The sequence below is a fragment of the Elaeis guineensis genome, chromosome 2 (assembly GCF_000442705.2).
Source record: "Elaeis guineensis isolate ETL-2024a chromosome 2, EG11, whole genome shotgun sequence".
NCBI classification, from domain to species: Eukaryota; Viridiplantae; Streptophyta; class Magnoliopsida; order Arecales; family Arecaceae; genus Elaeis; species Elaeis guineensis.
Genome location: NC_025994.2, coordinates 90,754,181 through 90,765,887, shown reverse-complemented (window position 1 = coordinate 90,765,887; position 11,707 = coordinate 90,754,181).

The following is an 11,707-nucleotide window of genomic DNA, read 5'->3' as shown; positions in this document are numbered from 1 at the left end:
GCCGGCAAGGAATGGATAGCGATGATTGTGTCGATCATGACTGTTTTGAGTAATTTTAATGAACCATGTTATCCATTTTAGTTATGTATCTCTTTTTCTCCATCTCTTGATCTCTTAATCATTTTAACTAAGAGTTCATTGGGATTTGTCTACCCTTTTTGGTTTTGGGTAATGGGGTTTTCTTTTATTTTATCTACTCACAGCATGAATGGTGTAATTAGTGCAGTCATGGAAGTTCCACGCACAACCAGACAAGGTCAGTAAGTACATGTATGTAGGTCACGTAGTTCCGATATTAAATACACCAGTATATTTGCACATGATATGCGGGTGATAAGATACATTAGATTTTGTTAATTTTTATAGGAAAATATTTAGGAGAGTAGGAAGACTATAGTACCAAGCAGAGTAGGAAATCTATCATTTCTTATTAGAGGTTATTTATACCACATCCTAACTTATGATATAACGCCAAAAGCTAGTTTGATGATGACCACATAGCAATAATACAACGAGCATGCAAAAACAAACTAGAGTTAAATACTAACTAGAGTTAAATTATTGGATGCATGGGATCACGTACGTCACATCTTCAAGAATATGAAGATCAGCTAAGATGATAGCATGAGACCAAATTCATGTCTCAAAGGACAGTAGTAACTATCCTTTTGAGAGAGAAGACAGAGAATGCTGCTAGTGGTGGATGGTGTTTGCAGTGAATGATGATGATGGCGAGAGAGAATAGGGTTTCTTAATTTCTCCCTTCATTTCTTCTCTCTTGAGCTATCCTTTTTGTTCATATTTTACTTCGTATAAATTCATTGGTGGATGCAAAAGGAAAAATGTGGGGTCAATTGACCCCACAAAAAAAATGCCATAATATACTTATATACTAGACTATTACTAGAAGAAGCCATACTGATTAGTGAAAAAAATTAAAATTGACTCTACAATATTATGCATATATATATATTAGTGAAAAAAATCAAAATTGACTCTACTAATTTTATGAATTGACTCACAATGTAAAAGTTTTAAAAAATAAAATATAAAAAAGATCACATTAAAAAAATAATTATGACCTACGTTCTCTCTCTTTAATGACTCATATGTCCTATCTCTTTCTCTCTCCTCTTCTCTTGCACCACTTTGACCTATCTCTCTCTCCTTATTTTTCTTTTTTTATTAATTATTATTTATTTATTTTTTAATATCACATCTAACGCCATCCATCCCTTATATTTAAATTCCATGTCAATTTATTTTTTATATCCTAAAAGGACTACATCAAAAGATGAAAAGAATAATTATGGCATATATTCTCTCTTTTTAATGACTCACATATCCCACCTCTCTCTCACTCTCTCATGTATCTTTGACCTGTCTCCCCCCTCTCTCTCTCATTCTCTCTTTTTTTATTCATTACTTCTCTATTTATCTTTTAATACTTTATCTCAATCCCATGATCCCATCTGTCCACCCCTTACACTTAAAGTACACATTAATTTATTTTTTATATCCTAATCAATCTAAATATAATAGAAAATCATATATTTTTCTTATTTTACTTCTCAACCTGAATTAGGTATTTCTTTTAACTTCTTTTTTTTGTAATATTTTTTTTTAATTTTTTTTGTCTTCTTCTTTTGTTCACTCATATTAAATATAATGATTAAAATAATTTTTGGTTTGCCATTAAAATTTTAATATTTAATAATATCTAAAATTTTTGTATGGTGCTCCTTTATATTATTTTATTATAAAAGATATTTAAAATATTCATATTATCATTTGTATATATTTTATTAGTTTTTAAAAAATAATATTTTATTATTTTTTTCTTATTTCTCCTCTGGCAATTCCTTTGCTTCTTTTATTATATTGGCCCTACAAAATAAAATTTCTGGATCCACCACTGCATAAGTTCATATTTCATTTCATATATATTGTATTTTTTTCATCCAATTCTCTCTCTATTTCAAGGGTAAATTGAATTGTTTTGTCATAGGAAATTGTAGTCACTGAAAAAAATGGGAGTGGTCAATTCTGCAAATACAAAAAAACTTGAGCCAATATTGCTAAAAGCAAAAAACAGTGGCCTTTCTTTTTTTGCAAAAATATCCTAAGTAATTTAATCTCTTATTTATTTGAATATTTTCTGTTCCATAAAAATTGAGAAGTGTATTTCCCTGATGTTTAATGGGTGCATTCTTTACATCTTTCCCATGACAGTTGGGTGCAAGGGGGAACCAAATCAAGCTGGAACTAGGTCATTGTGTTTGCGCATTAGGTTGAATAAGCCATGAGTTGCTCAAGGTCAATGCGCATCTTGGATTTAACCTCCCTTATTTAGGCTCTCATGCTTGGTATGCACACATGAGATTTGTTCAAAAAAAAAAAGCACAGGGGATAATTCTCTCTCATACCGCATGTGAGCCACTGGTAAGCACAAGTATTTGCCCGACCGGCACGGGTCAGACGTCATATACTGATACATTGTCCTTCGGCCCAAAAGCGGAATGGGAGGGCTAGGGCCCGAGCCTAACCCAACCAACCCAAAAAACTAAGCCTATTCGGGTTTCACATGACCCAACTCGATTTCCATTCTCAAGAGAACCCCGAAAGAGGAGGAAGGGAATCCACTTTCCTTATGACCGAGATGAATGATGAATATCCCTAGTTCCTTTTACAGTGAAGTGAGAGCTGCTTGAAGTCATTGAAGTCACTAGTCTTGCTAAAAAAGGAACTCCAAGTGAAGAAGAAGAAGCTGTTACAGCAGCCACAGCTAGTTCTTTTTTAGCAGAATAAGCTCAGCTAGCCTTTGCTGTTGTCAGGTTTGAGGAAAGAACTGTAGCGATTAGCGATGAAAAGGAGAAAGGCCTAGCTCTGACTTGACCGGAGTTGCGTGAGTCAGTAAAGGCACCCGATGGATTAGAATCAGTTCTTTATCGCGCTAAGCCCCTTAGGCTATCGAAGTGACTTCCGTCTAGCCGCCCTCACACTGGAACAAAAATAATATACAATAACCATCGAATCATGGAGGATGGAAACTATTGGGGAAGATCCTCGTCACTTAACTGATCTCAACTGGAGGCCACCTCGGCAAAAACCGACCTCATCAAAAGACCGTCCCCAAGAAGTCGGTCTCATAAAAAAATCAACCTCGTTTGAAGATTGAGATCGGTGAAAGTCTGATCTCAACATCATCTGGACATGACGAGTCTAAGTTGAAGACTACATCGGCCAACAACTGACCTATTTCTCCAATGGCTTCGATGAGAAACCGACGTCAGTTGCCTACAACGCCTGATACTTCAGATCGATCATTTACCAACTTGACTTTCCAATCCTATTTGACGAGCCTAGGACTGCTGGCACGCGGGGTATTCACCTCGGGCTGCTTCCAATCTCTTTCATCTTGCCTCGGTTAGTTGTCGACCTGAACATCAATATCGGCCAAATAGCTGACGATCAAGTAAGGCTATCCTGCAGTCACATCAAGTTGTGTTATCCTGAGGTTATACCCTAAGCGGTCCGCTCCGCATCATGATGGGGCACCACAAAGTTATTAATTATGCCATGCGCATGCGATAAGGCCCGCCGCTGCGACCATTAGTGCATCGAACAAAAGGTATGCCCACTGACAGGGCCATTTAAAGATGCCCCCATGTGGTTCCATATGACAGGATGTTATCGGATACATTTCCATCCTTCCGTCCTTCATCCTGCTCTCTCTATAAATGAAGGTAAGAGAAGATCTCCAGGAGGTACACGCATTCCAACACTCAGAGTCCAAAAACTCTGCCTCATCCGCTCCACCTCTTGAGCTAAGAATTGACTTGAGTGTCGGAGTATCTTCACCGAAGCCATCTCCGATGCAGACTTTTCTTGCAGGTCTCTCCACTACCTTCGGACGCCATCGGTTGACTTTTTCATCTGGCCTGATTTGATCTTGCCTCTGTTCGTCACACCGTGAGCCCTCGCTCCCATTCTCGGCCCTTTCGACTGTGCCATCTCTCTGGCGAGCAGTCCTTCTCTATCAGTTTTCAGCCATTTCGCACTCAGGCGCGATGATCCTACTATCTTACTGGAGACAAGCCGCAACAGCTTGATGCACAAGGAAGGTGGAGAAGAACATCACAATAGCCAAGACAAGAGCACAAAATGCTTCCTTTAGCTCCGCTCAATGCTCATCGCAGCATGACGTACTTTCGACGACCTTTGAGGAGCCCAGTGCCTCACAATTGGAGGAAATAGTGGACTAGCTTCAGCTTGCCACCTTGGTACAGCAAGTTAGAGCATTGACGGAAACTATCCACAATCTCCAGCAAACTGCAGAGCAATAGCAATAGCAGCAATGGCGGACAGAGGATTCGACACCGCAGGATGTGCCCTCCAGGCAGAGTCCCCAACCCCATTCTCCATCCCGTCGCTCATCTCGACGCTCCCACCGGACGGCTTCTCAACCTGTCTGATGATTGCCATAAGTTGACTCTCGGGCACTCTACGTGCTACTTCTGATGATCGCTGGTCCTCTTCCCCTCGATGAGCTTCACATAAAGGGAAAAGGCTGCAGTCTCCATCAAAATCTTCTTCCAGGGAAGGTTCTACCCCCGGATATTCCAAGCATCTCAATGAATCTTAGTGGTGGTTGGATAAATATGACCTCAAGCTAAAGGAGTTTGATCGCCGCTTGAATCGGCTCCAAGTGAACAACCGAGATCCTACCGATGAGCTCGACATCAGCACCCGTTTATCCTTCTCTCAATGAATTCTCAACGAACTGATTTCAGATCGGTTCAAGATGCAGCAGTTAGAACCGTCCAATGACTCCACCGATCCGCTCGACCATCTCGAGTGCTACAAAGCTCTTATGCTTCTTCAGGAGGCATCCGACACCCTCCTCTGCATCGTCTTCCTGGTCACCCTTTGGAAGATCGCCCGGACATAGTACTCCGAACTTCAATTAGAGAGTATCCATTCATTTGATCAGCTCGGACAGTTCTTTTTGGCATACTTCGGTACCAATCAAAAGGCACCACGGACATCTAGCAGCCTTTTCTCCATCAAGCAGTAAAACGAAGAGTCTTTATAAGACTTTGTGGCGTGCTTCAATGCTGTCACCTTGGAGGTCTGGGACCTCGATGAATCGACGGCCATTGCGGCCATGAAGTGGGGACTATGCAGCTCCAAGTTCACCTATTTTCTAGATAAGATGCTTCTCCGGACGTTTATCAAACTCTTCGAGCGCGCGTAAAAGTACATCCGAACTAAGGAGGGCGAGAAGGACCGACGTCGGTATAAGGGCAAGGACCCGAAGAAGAAGATCAAGAAAGAAGGGACCTTCATGGGACCCAGCCAAGCCCGCACTGAGAGGGAGGCCCCACCTTCCCAGCCAAGCCCAAGGCCAAAGAATTTCGTCCTCAGGTATGATTTCTACACCCCTCTAATCACTCCTCGTACACATATCCTCATAGAGATAGAGAGGGAGGACTACCTTCGACGACCCCAGTCGATGAAGATAAGAGTAGTATTTCGTAATCGGAGGTACTACTGTTGGTTCCACCACGATTACGATCATGACACTGAGAGGTGCATCGAGTAGAAGAACGAGATCGAGAACCTGATAAGGTGGGGATATCTCGAAAAGTGTGTATAGAACCGACCTACGTAGCTGTTGGATGACTCTCAGCCTCCATCGTGCCCCGATGAGGAAGCTCACACTCAACCTACGACGGGCGTAATCAACATGATCTCGGTGGGACCAAGACTTCAAGGAGCGAATGACTCAGAAAGCTCTCCTAAACATTGGCGATCGAACGACGATATCATCTTCTCTGAGGAAGATCTACAAGGAGTCCAAACTCCTCATAATGATGCTGTTGTTGTATTAATGATAGCCAATTATGATATAAAATGATATCTTATTGATAATAGAAGTTTAGCTGATGTAATTTTTTATGATTGTTTTTCTCGAACGTGACTTTTTATTGATCGACTTAAGCCAGTTAGCGCTCCCTTAACCCGGTTCATCGATGACTCGATCAAGGTAGAGGAGGAGATAGAACTTTCTGTTACTACCAGATGACCACCTCGACAATCGATCGTGCAACTCAATTTTTTTATAGTCCAGATTCCTTCTACCTACAATGTTATCCTGGAGCGATTTGGACTGAACGTGCATTGTCTCAATGTACCACTTGCTCGTGCGCTCTCTGATGAGAAAAGAAACTGGTGAAATGAGGAAAGATCAACAGCTGACCTGATAATGCTACTTAAGCATAGTCAAAAAAAAATTGACTGAAGCTCTTCCCATCAATGATAGACTGGACCAAAGAAAGAAAGAAAGTTGAGGAGAACCCGCAAAGTGACTCATCTTAGTGCCTCTCAATGAGGAGGATCCGACCAGAATTGTTCAGGTCGGATCATCCTTAAGTGATGAACTGAGGGAGAAGCTGACTTTCTAAGGAAGAATGCAGATGTCTTTGCCTGGTCTGCCTCAGACATGTCGGACATCCCATCTGATGTGAATGTCCATCGACTAAATATTGACGTCAAGCACAAGTCGATGAGACAAAAGAAAAAAAAATTACTTTCAAGCAACAGAAGGCCATCGATGAGGAAATCAACAGATTGCTAACAACCGACTTCATCCATGAGGTGACTTATCCAGATTGACTCACGAACGCTAGTATGATGGTCAAGAAATCTAATAGCAAGTGACAGATCTGTATCGACTATACCGATCTGAATAAAATTTATCCAAAGAATAGCTCTCCACTATCCCTGATTGATCAACTGGTCGACACCATATCGCACCATCAGCTGCTCAGCTTCATGGATGCCTTCTTCGGCTACAACCAGATCCAGATGGCATCGGAGGATGAGGAGAAGATGGCATTTATTACAAACAAAGACTTATACTATTACAAAATCATGCCTTTCAGTCTCAAAAATATCGTGGCTACATATCAGAGACTGATCAATAAAATCTTCAAAAATCAGATTGATCGCAGTATGGAGGTCTACGTCGACGACATGCTCATAAAAAATAAAGAAGCTGCTCTCCATGTCGATGATCTGACTAAAGCTTTTGACACTCTGAAGAGACATGAGATGAAACCGAATGCGACTAAGTGCACCTTTGGCGTCACATTGGGCAAGTTTCTTGGTTTCATGGTGATGAAGCGAGGCATCAAGGCAAACCTCGAGAAGATCAAGGCAATTCTCGATATGAAGCCCCCGACCTCTCGACGGGATATCCAGAAGATGACGAGATACGTTACATCTTTGAGCCGGTTCATCTTCAAGTCTTCAGAGCGATGTCTCTCCTACTTCAAAACCCTCAGGTAGATGAACTTCATTTGGACAGAAGAGTGTTAGAAGGCTTTCGACGATCTGAAGTGGTATCTAAGTTCTCTTCCACTTCTGATGAAATCAAATACCGACGATGAATTACTCATGTATTTGGCTGTAACTCCTGAAGCCGTGAGCTCGGTACTTGTCCGAGAAGAAAATGAGGTGCAAAAATTGATCTACTACACAAGTCGGGTGCTGTGTGGAGCGAAAGTCAGATATCCTCAGATTAAAAAGATGGTTTTCATGATCATCACGATGACTCGACGACTATGACCTTATTTTCAAGTCCACTCGATAAAGGTTCTGACTAGGGATGAGCAAAAAATGAACCTAAGCCAATCAAATCGATGAAATCGAACCAAACCACAGGTTTGGTTTGGTTTAAAATTTTATTCGATTTGGTTTGGTTAGTTTTTGATATATAAAAGATAGGTTTGGATTGATTTAGGTTTATATCAATTTAAATCATTTTACTTGATAAATTTTTTTGGTGATACTCTTATGTGAAAAAAAAATAAGTCTTCATGAATCATAAAAAAAAATAATATAAATCGATAGACCAAACCAAACCAAACTGTTTAAATCATGTTGGTTTGATTTGGTTTCAATCCTCTATTAGTCTGGTTTGATTTTTAAAAATGCCAAACCATTTAGGACTGGTTCGACGTAGGTTTGAGCATGAAATCCATCCAAACCGGACCATGCTCACCCCTAGTTCTGATCGACCTCCTCCTAAGGACTCTACTCCAACGACCAGACACTTCAAAAAGGATGGCTAAATGGACAATCGAACATAGTGAGTTTGATCTCTCTTATGTTCCACGATCCTCGATGAAGGCTCAGATACTCGCCAACTTTATTGTCGAGTGTATTCTAACCGACGGCAGCCAAGTCGGGTACCACCCAAGAAAAAACCTCAGAACTTGCATGGATTCTATATGTGGATGGAGCCTCAAACACCCAAGGCTGTGGCATGGCTCTCATTTTGAGCAACATTGATGGGGTGGTGACGAGTATGTCCTTCGATTTAGCTTCAAAGCTTCTAACAATCAAGCTGAATATGAAACTCTGATAGCTGGACTGAAGATCGTCAAAGATCTCGATATAAAATACCTAAGGATGTTTACCGACTTGCAGCTAGCTACCAGACAATCCCGAGGAGAATATGAGGCCCGAGATCCAATTCTTTTCAGGTATCTACAGAAACTTAGATCTCTGCAAACAAATTTTGATTATTTCGAGGTCTACCATATTCTTCGCTCGAAGAATGCTCGAGCTGATTTTTTATCCTGACTCACCACATCTGGCTGTGGCGAGTTGGAGAGGATCTTCATCGAGCATCTTAAAAATTCAAGTTTCAACTTTGAGGAGGAAGTTCACCAAGTTCAGATCGGTAAGAAACCAAATTGGATTGATCCGTTCATTGAGTTTATGATCAACAGAACCTTATCGACTGATCCTATCGAGGCACGCTGAATGAAAAGACTGACGGCCTGATACGTGATCATCGATGACCAACTCTATCGGAGATCGGTATCTTTGCCCCTGCTCAAGTGCTTTCGGCCCTCCAAAGCCGACTACGTTCTTCAGGATGTGCACGAGGGCAGTTGCGGCAACCACTTGGGGGATAAGTTGCTGTCCTATAAGATACTGCAGTAAAGATATTATTGGCCAACCATACAGAAAGATGCTATCAATCTGATATAGAAGTACAACCGATGTCAGAGGTTTGCCAATATTCAAAGCCTTCCATCAAGTCAACTCATTACCATTTTGGCTCCGTGGCCATTTGACCAGTAAGGAGTCAATATATTTGATCCTTTTCTACCTGTCAGTGGATAAAGAAAGTTCATTATCGTAGCCATCGACTACTTCACCAAGTGAGTGAAGGCTGAACCGCTGGTGTCGATAATGAAAAGAAAAACTACCAACTTCCTGTAAAAATCCATCATCTGTCGCTTTGGACTATCTCGAATGATCATCACTGACAATGACTGATAATTCGATAATGTCAGATTTGAAGAATTCTACATAAAGTATAATATCATCCATAGATTCATCTCGGTTGGCCATCCACAATTCAATGGAGAAGTCAAGGTGACCAACAGGACTATTCTACAAGGTTTGAAGATAAGAATCGATCAAGCCAAAAGATGTTGGGCTGACGAACTCCCTAGCACGTTGTGGTCTTACCGAATAACTCCTCGGATCCCGATCGGAGAGACCTCCTTCAAACTGGTATTCGGGACGAAAGCTATGGTCCTGGTTAAAATCGACCTACCTTCGACTCGAATGGAGCACTATAACGAACGGACTAATTCGAACAAATGACGAGCTGATCTGGATTTACTCGATGCGATCTAAAGACAAGTCCAACTAAGGATGGCTTCCTATTAACAAAGAGTAGCTCGATACTACAACCTCGAGTTAAGCCTAAGATCTTTCAAGCTAGAGACCTAATTCTTAGGAGAGCCGAAGTCTCCAAACCAACCGAGCAAGAAAAGTTATCCCCAAATTGGGAAGGTCCCTATAAGATTTTAGCAATTCTACGATCTGGAGCATACAAGATCAAGAGCCTGGACGGCATGAAGATTCCTCGGACTTAGAATGTCGAGAATCTACGAATGTATTATCAATAGAAACTTCTTTTAAAAAAAAAATTTTCTATAATTTTATGTTAAACAACTCGACTCTCGAAGGCTTAACCCTTGGTCGAATTGGAAGTTACCTTGGCCATGTCCGAGGTGTGACGATGGGAACCCTTGGTCAAGGACCAAGGCCACCTCGATGAGATTCGAGATACAGCAAATGACGATGCTCCTCTACAACGAAATGTTCTACAATAAAAACCCTCATTAGGGTCCCAAGTCACCTCGATGGTTTTCGAGGTGCGGTGCGGTCAAGACCGTTGACGGGATGCGAGGTCACCTCAACAAAATCTGAGGTGCAAAAGCAGTACTGACGAGACACTAGGACACCTCGACAAAATTCCAGGAGGAACTCCTCAGAAATCAGAAAGCCCCTCCAAAATGAGTCAAGCATAGCCTCGGCGATACCGACACTACGGGGGGCAGATGACTCAAAAAACTCCTCCAGACATCAGTGACTTGGTAGTCGACCTGATATTATTTGGCTAATACTCGTTTAATGGAGTCGTGGAGTCCGACAATTGTTAGCATGTCAGCTCTGACAGAAGGACCGCTGGAGTATAAACTACAGTTCGTGGTGCAGATCTAGACAAAATCCGACATTATTCGGCCAATGCCCATTTAACAGAGCCATGGAGTCCGACAACTATTAGCATGCCATCTCTGGCCGAAAGTCCACTAGAGTATAAACTATAGTTCGCAGCGTAGATCCAGGCAAAAAAAGTTGTGGTTAGCTGGCTTATCCTCGGACGACCAAGGATCAGTTGATTCAAAATGAAGTGGAGATACGACCATGCTCCGCCTTAACCATCATGCTTCAAACTTGATGAGATGCTCCGTAGAATGGCAACCCGCACCCCAAAACAACAAGTCCATTGTGCGCGGCTTCCAGAGATGGTCGTCAGGAAAAGTGACTCAAACCCTCGCATTAGTTAACTCCTTTCATTCGATTAGAACTACAAATCAGACTCAGGAGTTGGGGGGTAAATGTTGAGGTAGGTTCTTATTACTTAACCAATCTCAATTGGAGGCCACCTTAGCAAAAGCCGACCTCATCAGAAGACCATCCCCAAGAAGCCAGTCTCATCAGAAAACCGACCTCATCTGAAGATTGAGGTCAGTGAAAGTCCGACCTCAACATCACCTGGACATGGTGAGTCTAAGTTGAAGACTACATTGGCCAACGACCAGCTTATTTCTCCGATGGCTTCGATGAAAAATCAACATTAGCTGCCTATGGCACCTGATACTTCAGATCGATCATTTACCGACCTAACTTTTCAATCCTATTTGGTGAGCCCGAAACTACTGGCATGCGGGGTATTCACCTCGGGCTACTTCCAATCTCTTTCATCTTGCCCCAACTAGTTGTCGATCTGAACATCGATATCGGCCAAACAGCTGACGGTCAAGTGAGGTTGTCCTACAGTCATATCGAGTCACATCAAGTCATATCATCTTGAGGTCATATCCTAAGGGGTCCACTCCACGCTGTGATGGGACATCATAAAATCATTAATTATGTCACGTGCGCACGATAAGGCCCACCATCGTGACAACCGACATGTCAAACAAAAGGCATGTCCAATGACAGGACCATTTAAAGATGCCCCCATGCGACTCTATATGACAGGACATTTTTGAAATACATTTCCGTCTTTCCGTCCTTCATCCTGCTCTTTCTATAAATAGAGATAAGA